We start from the raw sequence: 24311 nt of genomic DNA, 5'->3' as shown, positions 1-24311 counted from the left end.
GTTAACATTCAATGGCCACAAGTGTGATTAAGTATTATTTTTCCAAAAAAGGCTGCATCCCTCCCTTCACACTAAGTAACTGGCTCCCAACATTGATAGTTTTTTTGTGTTAAATCATTAGTTTATACAAGTTATGCAAACAATGAAACACACTTGTTTAAGTAGTGTAGTTTTTATGTTTCACAACATTATTTTATTTAAGATCTTCAGCCCTGCTGTGATGATGTACTCAATGTTTTTTGTGTGTGTTTTGTGAAGATCATCTGCTTGATCGGTGATAGTGAAAACAGTTGTGCATCATTCGGTGCTCTACACTGTTAGTGACTGTGAAAGGAAGGTAAAACTGTTCTACAGTAAATGACCTGCAAGAGTCATCTTATATTACTGCTTTGTTTGTTAGTGTGTATTCTTTGAGAGCTTAGTCCAGGTCAAGTTGCTGAAACCTGAGTAGTTCAGGCAATTGAACGGTCAGACTAAATTCCCCCTGGTGACCCTCACTCAGGGAGCATGCACAAAAGCAGGAGGGGGCAGGAAATAACGTGGGTAGGGCTGTAAACAGAAACTGTAAGAGCTAGCATGGCTTGCGTGATAACAGGAGCAGTCTATCATAGTTGTTAATTATGCAGCGTTTTATCAAACACTTTACCTAATTTGCCTCCGGAAGCGAATGTGTCTCACCCTGTTCCACATGGAAATGAATGAGGAGTAAACTTGGTTGTGACTGCACCATAAGGCTGAGAAAAAGGCCAGTCACCGGTGTATGTTTGTAGGAGAGTACGTGTCAGCTTGCTTTCTCATCAATTTAAAGTTGCTTTGCTAAAAATGGTGGTGGTGGTGGTGGTGCTAAAGTATTTATGAGCTGATCAGGGTTCAGCCTGAGGTCTAAAACTGGCTCTCTTTACTTAACAATCCTTCCCTCTCCACAAAAATGCATATGGAAACAGAATTAGGTCTATTAACACATCCAAACAAACTAAACAGGTTTCCTTTCACAGGTTATTGTTATATTCCTCTAAAGCCGTCACACCCCTGCCTGTTAGATGTTGACTGTTGACTTTCTCATGGTGAGCGATGAGGTGAACAACCCTTTCCATGCATAATGAACTAACTACTCTACAGTGTGCCACAATGTTAACAAGCCACAATGTTAGTAGGGTTATTGTAGTTTTTATTGTAGTAGTCTCTCAATCAAAACAATAACAGAAGACGATGTTAGGTGACGTTGTGAAGTAACCTGGGATCGTGGGAGTTGTTGTCTTCTCCACCATTGCTGTAAGCCTCTTCCAGTTTGGAGTCCTTCAGTGTCAGTTGTTCAGGAGGTTTTTACCAGCAGCCAAATTATCCACAGAGGACGCTGCATGGCAGACACAGGAAGTCTCAGAGCGGCTGGGAGTTGAGCCGTATAACATTTGCTTGAATTTTGTCCCTGATAAGTTAAATACAGACGTCCGACAACAAAAATCCATCATCCGATTAAAATACATAGTTGAAAACTGCCAAGGTGTAAAAAAGGAAACATTTGGGATAATGTAAGTACACAACAGAAAAAATATATAACATAAACATTTGAATGTGGAAAAGTTCAATATTATAACTTTTAAGTTAGAAGTGATAATAATAATAATAATAATAATAATAACAAAAGTAACTCACACCCACATTAGACTTTGTAGCTTCACTCTGGAGCTCCATGTATTGCTCTCTCATTTCTCCCTCTCTCCCTGACAATTGTCCCTCACATCTCTGTCTCTAAACACAATGTAGCCAGTGTCAGGGAATGACCTTGCTCCCCTCTGTAATAAACTAATCTCTCTTTTCCTATGTGGGATTGCACACTGTGTCCCATGAGTTGCAAACCCAAGGTGATACTGTGCAGCTTTATATTCGCTGTTAATGTTGTTTGTTTCGCTCGGGGCTCCCCAAGCACCGGCGCTAGTGGCACGTGCTGGAGAACAGCATCTGTGAGAGCAGGGAAGTGGCGCATTTTGTTCTTGCACACCTGCCGCAGTTGTTGCAGCTGGCATCATGAACAAGCGCTACTGTGGTTTAGGTGCAAGAGAATGGGTTTTATCTAGGAATGCATAAGCGTCACTGCTTTTCCTATCATCTGCCTTGTAAGCATGTCTTACACTGGCGGAGCTGAACAGGAAGCTGGCTAGATTCCCTCATCTGATCCATGAACCCAAGGGAACAAAAAAACACTGAATCGTACTATGATGAGAAGCCAAACATGGAAATGATGCTGCGGCTCAATCATTTCTCACAGAGAACAACTGGTGAAATAATGAGTTCAAATTATCCAAGATGGAGAACTGATTCAGAGGAGGTGATTATCACAGCCAATGGAGGCTGAAATTGAGCAAATGATTAGGAATGACTGCATTATTAATGCTCATACAAGTATATGAAATACAGGGAGTTATACTGCTTGTACAAAACGTTAATCTCAGACCACAATGGCAACCATAAGAACAAGGGATCAGGAAAACTGCTATGACATGACACCCACCTGTCAATCAAGCAGGCTTTGCTGACTCATACAGCCTTCAAACTCGACCAAAAGCTTTCAATATTTTGCAAACCCTCCAGATTTTTAGAATAGAAAAGAGCCTCCGAATCAGGTTGGTGACCTGCCAGAGTGGCTGGTAGAGCAGACAGATTTACTGGCCGCATCCAAAATTTATCAGCATTTGGCTGGTGGTAATTTGCTGCCCTGAAGGGGAGATGAAGGCGGGACAACTGCCATGGCGTCGCCTGGATCCAGATGGCCCAAGACAGAAGGGGATGGATGCAAGCACTTTATCAGCCTATGTTCCATAAGGCACTCAAAGGCTCAAGTACAAACAAAGGCAACTATATGAAGGTTTTGCCAAAGTGTCGCCATTTATTTCACTCCATGCTCTGCTGCCTGTATGACAGTACTCAACTCACCGTTGAATGGTCGTGTTGAATAGTGTTACATACTTTGTCTGCTGTCATCTTCTGCTGTGGAAGACATGAACTTTAAATCAATCCTGTGCAACCTTGATCTGACTTTTAGTGGAAATGTGGGAGATTTTTAATGGACAATAAAATAACACACTGGCAGAGCACAATGATTAAAACGTCATTTTTACCAATTTGTTTAATTTCAGTCATCACATGCTTCACTAGTTTCTCACGGGTGGAAACTGGGAATAGAGTGTACTGAGAAGTTTGGGGCTGGTTTCCCACCTCATCTACTGTTCTGTGGTCCATCTCTCATCCTCAATACTGTGTTTTTTTCTTATTACATGTTGACACAGTGGTTTGGTTTGGCAGGCATTTTTTTTTCTACTGCTCGTTGCATTGTGCCAAGATTTCCTGAGGCTGTGATCAGAAATTTGCTCACCCAGAACACTTGAGAGAATTTCACAGTCATAGGCTTCAGTGATTAATCTGCAGTAACCCACAGGGGTCAGCAGTCAAATTTCTACATCCATATTAAAAATCTCAGTAAGTGAATCCTGAACTGTGTGCAATGCAGAAAAGATTTTCTAATTATTTATGTTTCTTTTGTTGTAATTTCTCAAGTACTTCACAAATGGTCAAGGCATGTCAAATTTATTTATATAGCACTTTTCATACAAAAGGCAATTCAGAGTGATTGGCATCATGCATGAAAGGGCATTTAGGTTTAAATAAAGCCTGAAGTGGAGAAATTAAATAGCACAGAGGAAATGTGGGCCAAAGTGCAACTTGACTTTTGTTGGAATTTCAGTGAAATACTCTGAGGAACAGAAAGGTTTTTACCATGCATTTAAAAGTAGTCAGATTTGGGGCACGTCTGCTCAGAGTTTGTTCCTGAAGCACAGACAAAAGACACAGAAGAAGATGAGGAGCTGTTCAAATCAAAAAGACGTCAGTGTTTATTACAAGATCAAGCAGTGAAGCAGTGAAGCAGTGAAGCAGAAAGAGAGAGAAAACAAAAAGCTGAATCATACTTATCAAATTTATGTTTCAAGAAGGCTCACTGTCCATCTAATAATGTGAACTGTATCATTGCATGTATCTAAAAATCCTTTTTCACCTTAAGAGCCTGTTCATGTTTGACATTGTCTTATAGTCAGTGGGTGTAGAGGTATACAGATCCTCTGCCTGAGTAAAAGCAAAGTCCTGCATTAAAGTTTACACAAGAGTAGAGACATAAAAGCAGCTAGTGTATCAAAAGTAAATTATGCAGCCATTACACAACAAATGCATAACTGTATATGAAGCACTGTAATTTGCGTGTATTTCAGGTTAAAAGAACTTCTTTATTGTTTGGTAGATTCATGTATAAATACGGATGATAATTTATTAACATATTATGTATAGTTTTATAATCCAAACTGGGAGAAGCTGGCAGCAATGGTGGTGAAGACAACAACTCCCATGATACCACGCAACTTTATGATGTCACCAAACGTTATTGTTTTGTTATACTTGTGATTGAGAAGTTACATACTGTGAGTTTTAGCTTAGCTTAGCATAAGAACTGAAAACAACTCTAGTTAATAAGAGTTGTTTCCAGTTCTTATGCTCAGCAAGAAAGCACAGTAACATGTTTCCCACAAACTTGAACTGTACCTGCAAATGAATGTAATGGAGTAAAGAGTGCAATATTTTCTAATATCATCTGGAGTAAAGTACAAGGACCTCAGAATTATCCTAAGTTAAGTACAGTAGTTAAGAAAATGAATCAAACGTGAGGAGCTGTTGTGTATTAGCTGTGGCTGTATGATCCCCAAGACTAATTGCTGTATGTTTATGGTGCTTGGTGGTTAAAGTGACTCATGTTTAAATTTGTGATAAAATGCAATGTGGACACCATAGAGTCTCCTTGTTTGAAGACATTTTGGCAGTAGAGGGGTGGAGCAGCGCCCTGGGGGACCACATGATCCCCTGAGAGTTGCATCCTGTGTGAACCAGACTGCTCATCAGTAGCGTGATGAGCTCGAGTCGTGCTCTGTACTCTTCTGTGCAGTGCTGTGCCCCAGAGGATGCCCCAAAATAAGACACCCCAGTGTGGAAAACAAGCGAGGGTATCTGCATAAACCGCCACTTACGAATGCCAGATTCAACCTTGCATGACTGATGCTAAGAATCTGAAGGAGAACTGCAGCCTCCGTCACTTCACACACCCTCTGTGATCTTACCACTAATTAGGAGTTCTTTGTTTGTACCAACATTTGAGATTTACACAGGCTGAGAAGTCTGTTGCAGATTTAACTGTCAACACTTTGATCAAAGCGATCAGACTGAGGCCTCCTGTCTAAGCTAACATGCTTGCACTCTCTCCCAGCTAAGATACAAGCCTAATTTGTATTTTGTTTTGGCGAATCCCTACAGCTGCAGACTCTCAACCGGCTGAAGAGCTTTGCAGTAAAAGGCCATCCTAGCTCTGATAAGGATGCTGCACATTCATCCTTTTCAAAGTGGATGACCATGTGCTTAGTTTACCTTTATATAATAACAGGCACATCTGTTCTTGCCATTCCCAGAATGCTTTTTGACTCCTGTTCCTGTGTCGGGCAACTATGTGCATATGTATTGACGCCATGTCAGGAATCATTTTGCTCATTTTACTGTGCAAAACATGACAATCCGATATTCCAGAGTACATTATCTGTCTGATGTTTCTGAAAGCATGAAGCATATCTCTCTGTGTCCTGATTTGATTGTGCAAATAGGATACAGTGATGAAAGCTGATATCCATTTAAAGATCTGTCTTTGAACTTTATCTTCGTTATCAAAAGAGTGATTCAGCTCCTGAGACTGGAGTCTGACGTGTTATCTGTGCTCTGTTAGACCAATTTCACTGCCATTTGCACCACAAAGAAGTCCCTCCTTACCAGTCAATACTATACATTGTGTGTGTAATCACGATTCTTGTAAAACACTGCGACAGCCCTGAGAAAGAGCAGTCCGAATTCAAATGTGGCAAATGGCCTCCTTAAGATTCTGTCAATACTCGGGTGGACCGGTTAAGCCTTTGTTTTTTTCTGCTGTTTTGTTTTCTGCTTTTGTGTCATCAGACTTCATTAGAGCGCTTTTCACATGTGTTGCTAGGATACATGCCAGGGTTTCTCGTTGTCATTGAGAGAGATTGTCCACAAACGCGTGACACGTTATCCGTGTTTATGAATGAGGGCAGACATGCACCAGTTCGATCAATGCCACTTACGTCTCGCCTCATTTCTTTCTCCTCCACCTCCTCCTCCTCCTCTTCTTCATCTTCCTGAGGGTTTTCACCTTCCTCCTCCTGCATGTGCTGAATAACAGCAGCTTTGCTTACAAACACACAGTAATCCAGCTACTGGCCATACTTCAGTGTGGGTCTTTGGATTAAACTGTTTACACATATCTTTGATACCGCGTGATTGAGTCTTGCAGTCACCATGAATAAACCAATTACTGGAGTGTGTCTACCCTTCCTTCTTTGACTGTGTCGTGGTTACCTGTTATACACAGAAAATAAGTAATCATCACTATCCTCTTTGAGACATGCACTGTAATCCACAAACATTTGAGCAATTTTACTTTTTGGCTTCATGTTCGAAACGAAGTCCCAAGTAACTTCTTCATCTAGAGTCCTTTAGCGGTCTGCCTCAGGATGTATAAATGTCCTAAAAATGGCTCTAAACACAGTGACACTGTCAGTAAAGGCCCACACATGATTATGACTTACTTAATTAGTTTTTGTGTAAGACACAATCAACAGGAAGTCGCCCACAGCCACACTTTGATTAAGGTCATTTTGAAGCAGCAGATTGGATCCTGAAGAAAGGCTTCACCGGACACACAGGCCACAGTACTTCAGTAATGTAATAAAAATGGCTTGAGATTGCTGTAATTAGCCACCTTGTCTCCTAGCAATTATGTTTACATATTAATTTGCAGTGCCGCCCAGATTACACCATTATGGACAACGCTTGCTGACAGCTCATTTTTTAATTTGTTTTTCCGCTAATAATTGCTCTTGCTATAGAGCATCCACTCAAAGCATTATTACCATTGTTATTGTTATGTTTAGGCACTCCCACACAGATATATAATATATATCACATATAAATAGCACATATGTAAAGCATTTCTTACAAAACCTATAAGAAATTGGAACAATGTCATTTGTTGACATATATGCCAAGCCCATACAAATATGTATGTTTATTTATGTTTGCTTATATTGTTGACATATGTTACAGAAATATAGATCTATCCCAAAGCCTGCCAATATATGTTGATATTAAATATAGTAGGGTCAAAAAGTCTGAGACCACTTTAATATTAGTAAGAAATTAATTTAAAAAATTCATATATATATATATATATATATATATATATATATATATATATATATATATATATATATACACATTGTTTCTAGTCCTCCACTTTGTCTGCCCACATCCCTACGACTTCCATACTGTACAAAAACTTAGCTTTGCTCAAAAATAAACATCGCCAACAATTACTTTATCTCCAGTTACGTTATCTCAAGTCCAAATAGTGCCTCAATTCTACAAGGATTGTCATGAAGTCAAAGACAGAAAAATACACTGTCTTTGCCTGTCACTGCTGAAATAGGCCAGCACCTGTCTGAAGTGCCTGTAAGTGGGAGTTCTGCACACTGTTGAACACAGGAATAAAAAGGTGTTTTTTACTGAAATCAGTGAAGTCATGATGTTAGCTTTATTTATCCAAAGCCTGCTCACTTGTTTTTTTTGCTTTTTATTTGTACACTTTCACAGTTGTGTGTCATAAAAGTTCACCTCTTGCAGTGTGACTCTGTTAATTTGTATAGTGTGTGTGTGTGTGTGTGTGTGTGTGTGTGTGTGTGTGTGTGTGTGTGTGTGTGTGTGTGTGTGTGTGTGTGTGTGTGTGTGTGTGTTTATTTGTGTGTATTTGGGCTCCAACACAGTCCCTTTGAAAAGAGTAGTGGTACATTTTATCCCAGGAGGGGGGCAATGCTCTGACCCCAGAGGGGCGCCGAGGCTGTGCAGGGTCAATGGAGATGTACCGCCTCAGCTGCACAATCTGACAGACCTAATGCAGCTATTTGAAATGGGATTCTCTCCCTTCAGCTCCGGCTCTGTTATCAGTGGCCAAGCAAACTGGCTGCGGCACGGCTGAGGCCAGCTCATCAGTACGCTGTTCTCCTGGTGTCTTCTGGGTGCTGAACAAATGACCACATTAGACTGAGTGGACTCTGGCGGTGACATTAAGGCCATTTGTTACAATACCAAAATGATCGTTTGTAGAAAACCACAACTGTCAGTGTTATAATCAACACATTCTTCCCCTAGTTTGGGACAAACTGCAGTTTTGGTTCTTCTTTTACTTTCTAATATAAACACAGTGAATGATGCATGCAGGCAAGGCCTCAAAAACACATATGCCTCATCATCATCATCATCTTCAGTATGTCAAACTCATATACGTTACCATCTAACGTATATGAGGTTGACATACTATATCTTTTGAAGGAGAAAAGTATAAATGAAAAATATATTTTTGCATGTATTGATTGTTTGCTTTATGTTTATCACAACTTTCCCACAAATTGCATCAGTATGTTGTGATACACACTGAGATAATTACTAATAGTTTTACGGCATGAAAGATTAGAGTTACTCCAAAGAAAGAACAGAGACATTGCTGCAGGTTGAAGCTTTCAATTTTTCTTTTTTTATATTTATATTTTATATGATATTTTTTAAATTCTTTTTTATGCCTTTATTTACAGTTACAGTGAAAGAGAGACAGGAAATTTGGGGAGAGAGAGAAGGGATGACATGGGCCGTGGCTCGGATTGAAACCAAGCCATGATATGATAATGATATGTGATCTACCAGGTGAGCCGGAGTTTTACGTTAAACATGCTCAGGAGCACGTCGAACGGAAACAGCAGCTAATAAACACAAGGTGGGTCTGCTGAGTCCTCAGCTGCATCAATTAGCCTGATGATCCAGACTTGACACCTGGAACAAACTCATGAAGAAGACATACATTGATAGAGAATGTACAGAAACACAGCAGTGAACTGACCAAAGTAAATACAGGGACATCCTGTTTCTTAAGTTGCCATCAGCAGATATAAACCTTCCTCAAAGCTGCTGAGAAAATAAAGTTGCTGACATGATGCTGACAGCTTTGAGGGTTGCATGTTTGTTGATGTATGCTGTTGTATGTTGAGGCCTGTGGCATCAGCAGCCTGACTGATGCAACTGAGCAGTCTGCTGGGACACTTGGTATTTTCTTGTTGTTTTCTGACACCTTCTCCTGCTCCTGATGATGGACTTAAAGTAAAGCCAAAAGCCTAAAATATTGTTTTTGTTTTTATTGTTTACTAGTGTTTGTTGGGCATTTTCAGGATTAGCTTTACTTTCGTTTAATATAAAATACTTTTTTATATTAATTTACACTGTAGTTTATCACTTCAGGCCAAAAAAGTTACTATTATGCCACATTGTAAATTTTCCATTTTTGGAGGCCAATACTTGTGATTTAGCGTCCTCTAAGAGCTGTGTACAGTATGTACTAGGCCACAGCTGTTGAGCACAATGTCATCTACCTGTATATGATTTAAACTTATGTGTTTGTTGGATGAAGACCTGGAGTTGATGCGCACTGGTCTGTTTGTTTGCTTGTATGCTCAAGGAACAAATTAATAATATCTTCACCTGAAGACAGAGTGCCTTTGTGCCTTCACACAACCCCTGCAGCAAACAGATGTAAAAAATAAGACAATGAAATTTTCAAATGTTAATTCACTGTTGCTTTTTTTTCCCTTTGTCTTTAATTACAAGAATTTAAAAAAAGTCAACAGAATGGAGACCTGTCCAGGCCTCTTGCCCAATGTCAGCTGGGGTTGGCTCCAGCCCCTTCTGAAACCCTTAAAGGATAAGCAGTGTAGCTATTGGACGGATGGATGGATCTGAAAAAAAAAGCATAAAAAAATAAACAGTAATTGTGGCATGTGCAAGTCTGGTATTTAGTATTCCTCCCTTTGGCAGATATCACAGCTTGCAAACACTTTTTAGAGTCTTTCACTCACTCCTCCTGCGCTTCAGCTTCGAGATCTTTTATGTGGCATGTTTAAGATCTACCCACTGATTTTCAATAGTCAGGTCAGGAGACTGTGGGGGTCGTTCCGACAGCTTTGGCTTGTGTTTCCTGAAGTAGTTTGTGGTGGATGTTGAGGTCTGCTTTGGATCGTTGTCCTGCTGCAGTCATAGTTAGTTTGCTGACCGACTGCAGGACATTTACATCCAGAATTTGCTGGAATCCATTCTTCTTTCTGTCTGTGTGATGTTCCCTGTGCCACTGCATGCTTCTATTTTTTAAGTTCATTGAAAAATAACATTAACATTTACTTCTGTATTTACTTCTTTTCACTTAAAAAATCAACAAAATATGAAATAAACTCAAACCTTTGCACACAACTGTATCAACCCTCCCTCATCTATTAGGGCAGCTTGTGATATACAGTATGTCTGTGTACAGTTCAAGTCGTCAGTTCCTTTTTCTGTGAGGTCTGTGCCGACCTTCTCCACTCTCCTCTTATCGCTATAGTAACGGCAGCTCACAAACCGACCGGCTCCACCTATTGTAGCTGAGGAAGCCCTGTTTAATAGATAAACAGGTAGTGCTGAGATATTCTTCCAGGCTTTTAACAGATTAAGGAGACGTTACTTAGAAATGAGGGAGAGAAAATGGTCTATGGGTTTTTAAAAACTCACTGGAGAGCCTCAGTCTTATGGGCTTTTATTTTGGTAATTTTCCTATCATCTGTATTTCTCCACTGAAAGATTTTGCAGAAGGTTTGAATTTTTGCACAGCTGCCCAGTAGAGGTTAGGTGCCTTGCTCAAAGGATCAAAGGAGGTGACAGAGAGTGTTGCAGTAGAAACATGCAGCCTTCTTTGCTCCTAGTTGAAAAGTGTTGGTGTTATAGCAAAGCAAATGCAGTCGGTTGTTTTTGATCTTTCAATCTGACAAACTCCCTGAAGCAAATCCTCCGACATTTTTTGTCATGTTTGATTAGTTTCTGTTAAATTCAGGATATATTTTTGTCATGCACTCACACTGAGGTTTTTTGTCAGAGCGCTCGAGGTAACTTCAGGTCTTTCCCATCAATGTCAGTGGGTGTTGGCAACAGAAATTACTGCTGCCTCCCCCCCTCTCTCACTCTGACTGCCTGCCCTTTGCCTCTCGATCTCTCCTCTCTTTAATGGTCAGGTGTTTGTCAGTGCTGATGCATGTTTGTCACATGATGCCTGTTGGGCAGCAGCAGCCAGTTTTCCATCCGGCCCGATAAAGCTGAAAACACCAGCCAGAGAGCACAACAAAGGAAGGATGCAAATCTTTACAAAGGGCATCTGTAGATTCATCACTCGAAGTCTGGTAAACACTATCAACAATAGACTTTTTGTAAACAAAATGGCCGGTAGTAGCGCCTTACCAGAAAAGCATGTGTTTTTTTTCCAGAATAGTTCATAATTCATTGGGGTAAACAGGGATTTAATTGTCTCTCAGTGTGCAAAGCCCTGACATTTGATGTTAAATTATAGCTATAAAACTCTGGGCAACACTGGTGTGCATCTCAGTGCCAAGCTGGCACAGACTGTGGGACCTGTTCAATTAAAATCTGGACTGGCTAGAGGTAAGGTAAAATGGTCACATTGACCTCAGACATCTCAGAGGAGCAGAGCACATCACTAATATTGGCTTTCATTTTATCGTCTCAACTTGAGGTTTTATCTCAGAAACATGAAAAGCCTGTAGTATCGTTCTCAGTGCAAAGCAAGAATCAATCATTTTTATTTGTGAAAAAACCCCACATCACCTTTGTTTGACAGCAGTGACATTTAGATGCAGCTGAATCTGGGTTAGATTGATTTGAGGTATGACTCTGCAAACACACTCAAAGGTAAAAAGGGAGTAGATGCAGGCTTTGGGGCTGAGACTCTTTCATCTAAAGTGGAGGAGCAGAGCAGGACTGTGCTGAGGAGTGAGGAGTGATGGATTGAGGCTTCTTGTCTTGCAGAGTGACGGCTCAGAGACTGTGTGTTACGCTTCCATCAGCCTCTTTCCTCGGCCTTCCTACCATCTGCCACTACGCCAGCCTGGATATCAATACAATATAAATGAGAAGGTCTTTACTCTTTTCCACTGTTTTCATGTCTACCTCCATCACCAAACTGCTTCTCTATTGCTGTCTCATAGAAGCTAGGTAAAGGTAAAGGAGTGCACAGTCACACTGATGATAACAGCATTAAGTGTAGCAGGATGAAGTGAGGGCTGTCAGTGAATACTTCATAAAGCATTTCTCATCAAGCCTTCAGAGGAGCTCAGTTTACAGCCAGAAATTAAATTTCTGTTTTATGCTTCTTTATATATTTTATACTTTTTACTACATTTACTTGACAACTATACTAGCTGCTCGCAAAAAAGTATCTGATAAGCTTTTAAAATACAACATGTAATGATTAAATCAGTAGTTCCCAAACCTTATTAGGGCCCTCATAAAAATCTGTGTCTAGTTGGAGCACTTTGTCACATTAGAGATGCCTTTGAGTTGTTAACATTAGAGAGATTCCCCTCCAAATTCTTTAGATGATTTAATTTAGATACTGTAACTGTTTGAGGTCCGGAGAGCTAAAGCAAAAACAGAGGTGAAGCAAAGATCAGAGAAAACATCTAAAGATTGAATAAAGTTTTGTCTAGCAGATTTTTGGTTGCTTTTCCTCTTACATTTCCTGTTAAAGAAATAGTTTTGGGAAAGACACTTATTCATTTTCTTGTGGAGAGTTGCTGACAGCACTCTCGTATCTGTACAGTAGCTGGTCAGCTTAGCTCAGCATGAAGACTGAGTGAAACAAACAGCCTGACTCTATCCGAATAGTCCAGCACGTAACCCCCTGTGAAACCACCATGTATATTTTTGTACTTTATTTTACATTTACATTTAATTGACTCTTACATTTACATTTAATTGACATAAATTCTGCTGCTGTTCTCTATTTCCTCCAGCAATAGTTCAGCACCATCATTTTCTTTCTTGACGAACGTTAGATGAGAAGAGCGATCCCACTTCTTTGCCTGTACGTTAGATATCTACAGACAGTACCTCACCCATGTGTTTCCCAAGCTATTCCTTTGAATCCTAGACTTTTACTTGTATCACTATATTTTTATATTGTTGTATTGCTGCTTTTACTTAAGCAGAGGAAAGAGTACCTCTTCCACAACTGGCATTTGAGCAGTCACGGTTCTGTCACGTCTGAGATGTCTCTGTCTAACAAGCTCTGCTCAAACAGCCTCTTACAGCAGCTCTTCATATAGGACACCACGCAGCATGTGGTAAATGTGCTCCTGACTATTTGAAAATAACACAAAATGGGTTCTGTTATAGCACCCATTTCCTTTTCTTTTCTTTGGATGAGAATTTCCACCATTGCAGTGAATCACTCCCTGAAAATGGCAATATGCAGAAGTCAAATAATTGAATCCAAGACTATGCAGAAGTCTCATCAGTGGGTTTTTCGATGTGCAGGACTGAAAGGCTTGTGTTGCTTACTGGTGTAATCATACGTGTCTAAAAAACAGACAAGGGCCCCTTGTGAGATGCTGTAGCTGTGATGTTGGAATGTTATTCTAGTCTCCAGTGGCCAGTTTCACTCCAGTTGAGCCGCTTTTGAGCCGCCCAGTTCAGGAAATAAGGTCTTATACTGGTGTTTCCAAAAATAGCAGCTTTATTTTACCAAAAATGTGGTGGTGGCCAATTACATTTGGCTGAATTCCCATCCTGCCCCGGGGGAAAGTGCAGTTATTTCAAGGGCCAAACTCTCTCAGAGGATGTTTGAGGCTTTGACTGATTAGTAATTGCGTTCTCGGTGCAGAGCTCTCTGAAGTTTGTTAGATGTAGAAGTTATATTGTGAGATGAAATTTCCACTTCCTCTTTTCTGGGAACTGAAGTTAATTATCAAGAATGACTTCATGACAGGGGATGTCACTGTCAGTGTGGAGGCACCAGTGGTGACCTTCATCACACATACACACACACACACACACACACACACACACACACACAGTTTCAAGCCTCACTTCGCTTGAATGGCCGTGTTGTTGTTGTTATGTTTTTTCACCAGTTAACTGCAATTAGACTTAGGATTGTCAACAATTAATCAGTTGTTCTCCCCTGGAGTGTTTATCCGCTTGCTACTGCTAACAATATGTCCTTCTTAATTACACAGTAATGGGCATAAACAAAGTGTTTATTGTTGTGTAATGAACTGTGGCTCATGAAGAAAAAAGAAGAAAAGGAGGCAAAGTGGAAAGCATCTTGGTCACCTTTAATTCATGGTTTTTAGCAACAGTGTTGTGCATCGTTTCCAGACTTTGTCATTCTCTGAATATCTTCTATCAAACATTTTAGACGGAGATAAATGTTAAGTCTTTGTCCATATGATTTGAAGTCCTATCAGTCAGGCTCTGTTGAGGGACCGAATACTTTTCAGACAGTGTAATTAATTTTTGTCCATATCAGTGTTTGCATTATGATGACAGTCCATAGTTCACCCACTTTTTTTTTTTTTACATCAGCGTTTATGAGAGTGTGACTGGCTCGGTGTGACGGTGCTTCTCCTTACCACTGCTGCAAACAGAGGCTGCTGATAATATCCCAGAGCAATGTTTGATCTCTTCACGTCTCTGACATCCTCCAACACACACACACACCTGCCTCCTTCTGTGCCCGTCTGCCCCCCCTTCTCTCACACTTCTCATTCGCTGAACTCCCAGATAAAGTCTTCTCCTGTCTTTCTGGATACTGGTGAGAGGCGAGCAGTTCGTGAGGCTGGGGTGGGACACGTTATATGATTGACAAGTGCAGGGTTGGAGGTGCCCATTATGGGCAAATCCCTGCATGGATCTTTTATTAAAAGCATTAATGCATAAAATAAAAAAACTCCTCCTCGCCGAGTTCTGTGGTTCCCTCAGGTGCCTGATCCTCCATATGTTTCATACGATGCTGAGGGGGAAGGTGTTGTTTACAATCATGCTCTCTGGGGTGGACATGCAGACAAATTCACCCACAAACACCTAAAAGAGTTCACCAACTGAATATTATCACTGAATCCTGCTAAAACCCAGATGACCTGATATGTTAAACTGTTAATCATTCGAGGCCTTTACGTTACCTACTATTCATCAGTTTTTTATTCAACTGTGCCAGCATTTGTTTCATGTTGGTGCTATTAATCATTTTGAGGGAAAGTGTGTCTTTTTTTTTGTTTTGTTTTGTTTTCACCAAGGTTGGATGACTTCATTTTCATTCCACTTTCAACAGCAGAATATTATGTGATTTCCTGACTTTGCAGACAGTAAATAGCACAGAGAAGAGAAGCAGAAACTCTGATAACTGAATGCACCCCTACAGTTGATAAAGCCTTACGACTGGGTAATTCTGAGTTTTTGTCCCTCAGCTGACAGAGTGAAAACTCCGTGATAGGAGAGATGAGTGGACTCAAGCAGCAAAGCGAGATTGTTCAGGTGGTAACAGATTTCTCACTGTGCCAGAGGTCTTATTAACCGCTCTGCACCAACCAGGCCATCAGCACCTGCGGAGACCAGAGAGCCAGAAAGTTAGCTTCACATACGGTACACTAGGTTATTACTTTTTCTGCTTTGTTTGGGCAGAATTGGGTTGGAGCAGAATTGGATTAGCCACATTAAAGAGAATCAGACAGAAAACATTTGGTGTGTTCCTGTCTGGCATACTTGCTTCTGTCTGTCGAAATTGGTGGATTGTCCTATAGCATGATCATGAAATGCCTGTTAGCCTTCAAACATTCACAGTATGAAGACATACTGTACCTGATAATCCCCAAATGTTAGTCAGTGGTAAAGTTAAAATATGCCCACAAAATATATACGGTATATGAAATGCATGGACTCATGTCGTTGTTTGTATACAAAAAGAAAAAGCATATAGCAATGTTTATGTGACTCTGGCCCATATACTTCCACATCTAGGTAGGTTTTGGCAGACAACCGGAATATTTTCTGTGTGTGCGCTGGAATTGGTCCAGATGTGGAAGTAGTATCTGACCATCATGCTGTATATGGGCTAGACTTGGGCTGTGCAACCGCGGCATATACTGGGCCAGAAAACACAAGCATGTGGCCCAGATGGATCTGTAATGAGACCACTTGCCAAAGACTGGTGACTGTCACGATGGAGGATAAATGAGTTGTGAAAAGTTTCCTCACCATGTTATAACCAGCTGTGCAGCTCAAAAGCCATCAAACCTATGGATCCATCAGTTGGACTGGTCAGCCTGCGGGTCGTACTTCGTCATTTCACATCATGCACTACACCTACAGAACCACTTGCATGCATTACTGCAGAGGTGTTTCCAGTTTCCCTCCTAATGTGTACAATAGATTTTACACATTAGGAGAGGATTTCTTCAGCCACTTGCAAGCATGTCTGGACACTTGATGTAGTTTTATTAAATTGCAATTAGTCACTAGGGTTGTGCCAATGGATGATGATCTTGGATCATCGGAGCAATGTATTTGCCAGTGTCAAGACAATTTTTGTTTTCCCATTATTGTATTAAGTTATTATTGTCATGATTTGTAGTATTACATTACATTGGCAGTTTCACAGGGTGATGATAGTACAGTCTGACTATGGATATGATTGCACAACCCTATGTGCAACATCACATAACAACAACTGATTGGCCTGAAGTTGTGCATCGTTCTTTATCACATTTTAAGGACAAATGAATGACCTTCAGTCTGTACCTACTTCAATTTGCTCCACTTTTATGAAAAAATATCCACATTCAGTCTTTCGGCTTTTAGCTAATGGCTTTTTGCTGGTATTTTCAATCCATTGTGGATAGCTTAATGATTGGTTGCAAGCACCGTTGTAGCAAATCATTTATTTTACTCTGAACGGAGACACAGGTGTCTTTTGTTTGAATGTTTTCTGAAAAAACTATTGGTGTGAATAATATCAGTGTATTTTTTTGTTACCAACTACAGTCACAAGGTCAAAGATTATAGCCTGGAGCTCAATCACTGATGCATAAAGCAGGATGTTCCTATGTTGGCTTTGTAATACCTGAGTAATCATTAAGTGATGTGGCTTCTGGGCTGAATTACTGATCACAGTTTGTCTGTAATCAATCTGGAACAAATTCTCAAAGTAACCTGGTGAAATATGAAAGAAAACCAAAAACTGTGCAGATTCCAAAGAACAAACAAAGCCAATCAATTTCTCCTCCCTTCACCCTTCAAACTTCTCAGTGTGCTCTACTACTTTGTTTTGGCAGGAAATTTTTCTCTCTTTGCCAGGACATTTTTTCTATGACTCGGTCTTTATTTACATCTTGGGAGGCAGTAAGCTCCGGTGAGGCAGAATCATTTCTTCCTGCCTTAAATTAAACGAGCATTAGTCAAGTTCAGCTCTCCAGGATGAGTGCGCAGATTTCTAAAACCCAAACCACTCTTCTTTTTCATATGACGCAAGCCTGTCTGGTAGTCTGGACTCATCATGATGGTCTGTAATTTTCTTTTGGAATACTTAATGGGCTGCTGCACTCTGCAAACACATCCTGCACACATAGGATGAGCACTGGCAGCACACCGTGTGCTCTGCTTTCAGCTGAACAGTTACCCGGTGTTGTTAGGGCATTCTGTCTGAGCACAGTGCGCTCCAAACCATCTTCAATAATTGCAATTTTTCTGTTTTATTAGACAATATACTGTGGGGAAATTAAAGAGAAGAACAAAGCAGAAGTAGGGAGAGGATAGACGACATGGAATATGAGTCATATGTAAAACAAAAGGACCAACAATACTCTATCCCCTGGCTGTAGCTGCTGTGATGTGTCCACATATCAAAGTTTGTAGATGTGTGTGGACAGTGGGGCTCCCTTATGGCTCAGTAAGCTAATATGCATACTATGGTGTGCAGAAAGTCGGCTTCTGTGGAGCTGCTTTTGTGCACCACCTCCTGGTTTTTGTACCTCAACATATCCAGGTCACTTTCCTCTGGTCTTGTCTGTCACAACTGGGAGAACACTGTACATAGTCTGGTGATTAGGTATTAGTATCTTTCAGTACAGTATATTTGCCAGGTTTACATTTTCATTGTGATATTATCTTGAGACTGTTTGTTGGTTGAAACAACGGACGCACACGTTGAACTGAAATGAGCAGAAAAGTCAGCTGTAGCATGACGTTGTTCTTCATATCCAGCGTGGATTGTTTGGCATACCAAGTGTCAGACTCTCACACTGTATTCCCTCTTCTGCCAGCAGTCAGTGCTGGTTTCTGTCAAAAGAATAGTCTGACATTTCAGGAAATAATTTGCTTTCTTGCTGAGAGTTAGATGAGAAATCGATGTCACTCTCATGTCTGTGCGCCAGTAAAACTAGGAGGTGATTAGGTTTTGGTTTTGAAGAACTACAATGTCACGCTACATTTGCACACACATTACACATTGGTTGTTTTGACCCAACAGCCAACTGATGTTGTTTCTCTGTTCAAGGTCTCGAGTTAATATCACAAGGAAACAGCTAATTTGGCAAATATACTCATATTATTATAGCTTAGGAGTTTTGTGTTGTAACTATTTTGGCTGCCAGTCACCAACATCTAACTCCTGGTAAAAACTCAACATGTAATTTTTACATTTCTGTTTGTGCACAGATTAAACTAATTAGATATGTCATATTAATCTGATGGGCAGATTTTTGACTTTGGAGAGAAGCAAGATAGCTGTTTCTTCCTGGTTTCAGTCTTTGTGCTAAGTTAAGCAAATTTTCTACTGGATATATATCTCAATACATAGCTCACAAGCATGAGTGGGGTATTGATCTTCTTATCAAATTATCATCAAGAAAGCAAATTCAACCATGACCACAATTGTCCCGTAGTTTAACTGAGTTGCATAACCTAGCCGTAGAGGTTGCAGATAATTATGAGTAATAATAATGAGTCATTTTTCAAATCTGTTATATGCGTTTTGGAAGTCGATGACAAACAGTGGCGTCCTGATGTTAGCGGCACTAGATCAAACACACTTGTATTGGCTGTTTTGTCTGTTTTGTCACTTTGGTTGGAGGACTTGTTGGGGATTAACCCACATGCACAGTGGTCTTACATAATTAATGCTTCCACTTGCATTTTAATTTTCACATTCACATTTCATAGCATTTCATTTCCATAGTTGCTCAGCTAGTCAGGTTGTTCTCTGCATTCATGGGTAACCGGTTTACACAGAGCGTATATGAGATGACACACATGCACACACAGAGTGTCTGCTTATCTACATGGTCATTTATATATGATTGCAGTTCTTCTCTGCGAGTGTGCAGAAGCACTGACAGCCGGGGAAAGGCCTTGATCAGTGTCGCACTGCCCTGACAGTCAGCCCTTTAGTCAGTCAGTCAGCGAGCTCACCCTCACTCTGCATTCATTATTAATCACAGAATTACACTGGGGCGCTCTCCAAACGATGTGTGTTGAAGGGGGACAAGTCATGATAGAATATGCAATTGTCTGCATAATGCACAGCAGGTGAGGTATCAGCCTCTGATACCAAGCACAAATATTGCATGAAGCCTCAGCAGTTATTACTGTCAAATGACGGTGGCAGCATCAGGGGCAGTGTTGGAGATTATCAACATGCTGCACAGAACCAAGAGCAGAGAAAACGTGTGAATGGCTGCTGTGTAAATAAATCTGATTGGATGTGGGTATTGGGAGTATGAAATTCTGTCTGCTCGAGGCATGGTCACTGACCTTTTTTTACATCTTCATTTACTCAACAAGGCGCTTTGCTGAGCATACAAGCTTCTTTACAACAATGTCTCGTTATCCACCTTTACTCCTCACCACAGCCCAGTGCAGGTCTTTGAAGCACAGGAAGACTTGACTGCTAACCAGAATAAACACAATCTCCTAATATTTACTTCTGATCAGCTCCACACAGTCATCTGGGAAATTAGGTGCCATTAGTTGAGGGAAGCAGGAGCGTCATTCATCCATTTATCAACATCGATCCATCAGTTTTCTCATTCCCAAACCAGCTTGTTTTACTTCTGACCTGTGACCCAGAGGAAAGAGTCACTTAACAAGAGCATTGCATTATGTTAAGGCGAATAAAATGCATATTAACCAAAGTGCTACTGTGAGCTGTGACTGTGTGTGTCGAGATAATCTCCATTCAGGAGCGATGTAAGGTCTCGTCCAGAATCCGGAGAGAGAGAGAGAGAGAGAGAGAGAGAGACAGAGAGACGAGGTGATAACTAATGCGGCTGGGCTTAGCTTCACCTTTGATGTTTGTACCAGAAATCCAAGGTGCTCAGAGCCTATCTGTCCTTGAAGTGAACACACCCAGAAATCCCTGGAGAGGGAGAGATATTTTAATCCCAGAGCCAGCTAAAAGCTGGAGAGGAAAGTTGACTTTGTATCGATTTTTACTTCTAACTCACTGTGGGTGTCTTCTGATCATACTTAATAAAACATTTTGTAGCTTCACTTCTCACTGATGCATATTTGGCCTGGAGTCAGTGCTGCATCTGGAAATACTTATCATGTGGAGAGCTGCCTATACATTAAAGCTTAAACCAGTAGTTCATATTTACGATTTTACGATTTAAATTCATGGAGTTTAAAGTCATGAAAGGTCAGCTGCCAATATTTGTTGTTCCAGGTTTTCTTTTTTCATATTCAGTAAAAAGAAACTGTGTAAAAAATATCCAAAAAGAGCTTTTAAGTTGCAGATGAAAACAATAATGCTGCTTCAAAAACAACTTTTGTTCTTTCACATTTCTTCCACTTAATGGGGAAATAACTTTTGCTCTTTTGTGATTTTTCATCATGAATCAGTCTGAGCTTCAGCTGCATATATGCAAACCAACTAATATTTGATATGAACTGTTGATGAACTCAATTTGGGAATTGTATTTTTATTTTATTTTTTTAATAAATGTTCCGCTAGAGCAAAGTGTTGCTTGAAGTATGAGGCAATTTTTTAGGAACCATTACATCCTGTTAAACCCGTAGTCTTGGAATGAAGGTTGGCTTGTGAGGAAGCGTGCATAAGGGCAGGTTTGATTTCATCATCAGTGACATCTTCAAGGGTGCAGTCGACCCAGTGGTTTTGCTGCCAGGCTTTTGTTTCCTAAGTCATTAAATGCAGTGGAGCCTCTGGACAGGTTGATGTGTATGGCAGAGTGATTCATCCCCTGGCACGAAGCATCAAAACCAATTGCAATATTCGACACTCGTCTTTTTCTGTCTGTGTGCCTGTGATGTCTATATTTCAGAGGCAGTGCAGTGTGAATACTAAGGTCAGGCTGGCATATTGGTTTGTTGAAAGTATCGAGTAAGTGTTGCCTCATTATGAAGAATCAGATATTGGCCAGAAAACCTTCTCATATATTTAGTGAATAATTGATCAGTTGGCTAGCTCTTTATATGATGCTTCAAGCCTTAAATTATTCTTGTTACTGTAGCAGCAGTAATAGCAGTTCTATGACTTGTTGCATGTGATTGCATATATGCACAATAACTACTACCCTAGGTTTCAGTGGAGAATATTAGTGTTTAGGGACCTATTGATTGAATTATTTGTGTTTTGACATCAGCACCTGTAACTAACAACACATGGAAATGGTTATATAAGTGTCCATCAGGGTCAGGAACTCACAGATGTATTTTGGGGCTAGACCTAATTTAGCCTTGAGCGATATCACAAAGTTAAAATCAACTGTTAGTCAGTGAATGAGAGGCTTAAACATGAATAGAAGTGTTCCATACAGGATATAAAAGCATGGGTAACTTTCTTTGAATCAGCGGAGAATAGAAAATCTCTAATTTTGGATGTGTTTTCAGTGAAAAGAAAAAGAAAGAAAGCAGGACCATGCAGTCGTCTAGACTTCAACAGCATCAAAACTGACGTTGGGGTCGAATAATCCTCCCAGATTTCCAGCCAAAAGTTTAACATATATTGACAGACTTCCAAGGTTATTACAGATTAGATGAAGAGAGTTCGGAGAGGAAATTATACTTCTTGTTTATTTGCATGAAAGCCTTTGGGATCCAGCACTTCATCTCATCAGGCAGTTAATGAGAGTCTCAATACTGATTTTATTTCAGGTGTAGCCTACAAATGGCTGGGTGTCGTCTGCATGAAAATGAACAGAAAGAGAAACAGTAGTGGACCTGAAATTAAGCCCTGTGGCACACCAGAAATAGGATTTGCAGTAGTGGATGAAACATTTCCAGTAGCTCCTGTGTGCGTTCTATGGTTGAGAGTAGAGCACGATCAGATGACAGCTGTGAACCTGCTGTGATTGGACTGTACATGTGAACATCTCTACATTACACAAGAGTCCTATATTAACAATGCACTGTCAGCAAGTTTTCAAGGCCTTGTTTTTTATCCACAGACCTCCGCTGGCGGACTGAACAAACGAGTCGACTCTAACAGAGCTACGTCTGTCCTCAGTCTACTTGTGGTCTGACGGCACTCACCGACATCAAAGGTACCCCCACCTCACGCTTCACCTCCAGCCTCCTTTAATCACTTTGTTCAGCTCATCATTGCAGTAATTACATTTCTACATTCCTGACAGTGTTTTTTTTTTTTTTTGGTTTGAAAATTCAAGACCTCACTTTCTCTGTTATCTCTCCTTGAGGGAGCTTCTCTTCACTTTGTCGCTGAGGTGCCTTGTATGATTTTTATTTCAATACATTGAAGAGCTTTTTCCTTCAGGAAATGTGCTCTCATTTCAATAATTCACACAGTTATATCAGCTGAGGTAAATGTCAGTTGTAAAGCAGTTTTAGTTCTCTTCACAGAGTTTAGCATCACAAACAGGAGACGATGTTAGTTCTGGTCCAGTTTCTAAAGACAGACTCAACTGTGTAATTGAGTGTTTGAAGTCTGTCACATGTAGTTAGACACAACCTGAGACTCTTAAATGCAATTTGGTTGTCTCACTGTCTTAAGACCTGCTGCTTTATGCATGTATTCACTTTGAAAACTTGATGACACTCTTTCTTGCCTTTTTTGTCTTTAAGAAGTAGAGTGTATTCAGGCTAATTGGAATACTGGCTGATGTTCATGTGTATCAAAGCTTTCTTCATAGCTTTTAGTGTCTTCAAAGAAACCTTTTGTTGCTTCTTTAATAGTTTTTCTTGGTCTCAGAGTCAAGAACTGACTTTTGTCTTATACATGTGTACATGCTTCTTGACTCTGAACCTTGACCTGCTTATTGCTGGCTGAAGCTTATTCTGTAGACCTTAGAATCAGAATAAAAACTGGTAATGCAATGCAGTGTTAAAATTTGGGATGAAAGAGAAAGCATTTCAAACAGATTACTGATTTTAGAAGCTTTGCACATACCGTATTTTGTAGCATGTTTGTGTTGAGATAAAGTGTATGAATCCATAAGTCTATGAACTGTCCTGTCCCTTCAAAGACACTAACAAAGACATGTATTTTCCTTAAAAAGTATTTCGTGTATGTTGTTGAGTGTGTGTGTGCTTGTTGGTATTTTCCAGCCTGAAATCCTCCACATAGCGAGGGGGTTCAAAGGAAAGGGATGAAATAAAATATGGATGGTAAACAACAGCTGCATTTCTTTTCGTCGAGCTGTGAAAGTGATCAGCTATGGACTCCACGCACCTCGCTAAGCTTTGCTTATCCTGGCATCATTCAGCAATACCCCTCTGGGCATTAACACTCACTTTAATGTTCCTCAAAGCAACAGCGGCTTGAATCCTAAATTCGGGGGAGGATAATTCCTGGTGACAGTGCATTTCTTTTTTTCATGTTCTGTTACATCTTTTCAAAACTTACTCTCTCAGTCCAGTCTTATTTATTGAATATTAGATATTTATTTGAAATGACAATCATCCTCCAGTGATTCATGATATGGTAGTTTACTTAGAATTGGCAATTTTACCCAAACTATGTGGTAAAGCTGCCACTTGCATTAATTGTGTATTTGGATTTATTTTCTTTAGTAGGTTTTTTTTTTTTTTAAAGCAGTTAACTGATTAATGAAACACATGGCGTTCTTTCAAAAGACAGCCAAAGGCTTGGCTTTGCTTTGCTGCAGGCACACTCCTAAAAACATTGTGAAAAATGGAAACACTTACGTCATTACGTGCAATTGTCAAGTCTGGCATCCCGCGCTGAATAAAAGCTTTGTTTTTCTTCACAAGTAGGAGTAATTCAAACTGACTTTCATGCTCATGAGTAGTGCTTTTGA

The 24311-nt window shown here is 40.2% G+C and overlaps 1 protein-coding gene across 5 annotated transcripts in view; it reads left to right on the top strand.

The window, feature by feature from the left end:
- arvcfb (ARVCF delta catenin family member b) overlaps positions 1-24311 on the top strand; it is a 227768-nt gene that overhangs the window by 67177 nt on the left and 136280 nt on the right. For all 5 annotated transcript variants that reach the window (XM_071482095.1, XM_071482101.1, XM_071482096.1 and 2 more), the window contains exon 3: positions 22482-22577. The gene's annotated coding sequence lies outside the window, so the exon portion shown is untranslated. The remainder of the gene's footprint in view (positions 1-22481; positions 22578-24311) is intronic.

The sequence above is a fragment of the Trachinotus anak genome, unplaced genomic scaffold, assembly GCF_046630095.1.
Source record: "Trachinotus anak isolate AG129_WGS33_773 ecotype Australia unplaced genomic scaffold, CSIRO_AGI_Tana_v1 ptg000008l, whole genome shotgun sequence".
Lineage (NCBI taxonomy): Eukaryota > Metazoa > Chordata > Actinopteri > Carangiformes > Carangidae > Trachinotus > Trachinotus anak.
This window is presented reverse-complemented; position numbering and strand designations above follow the sequence as displayed.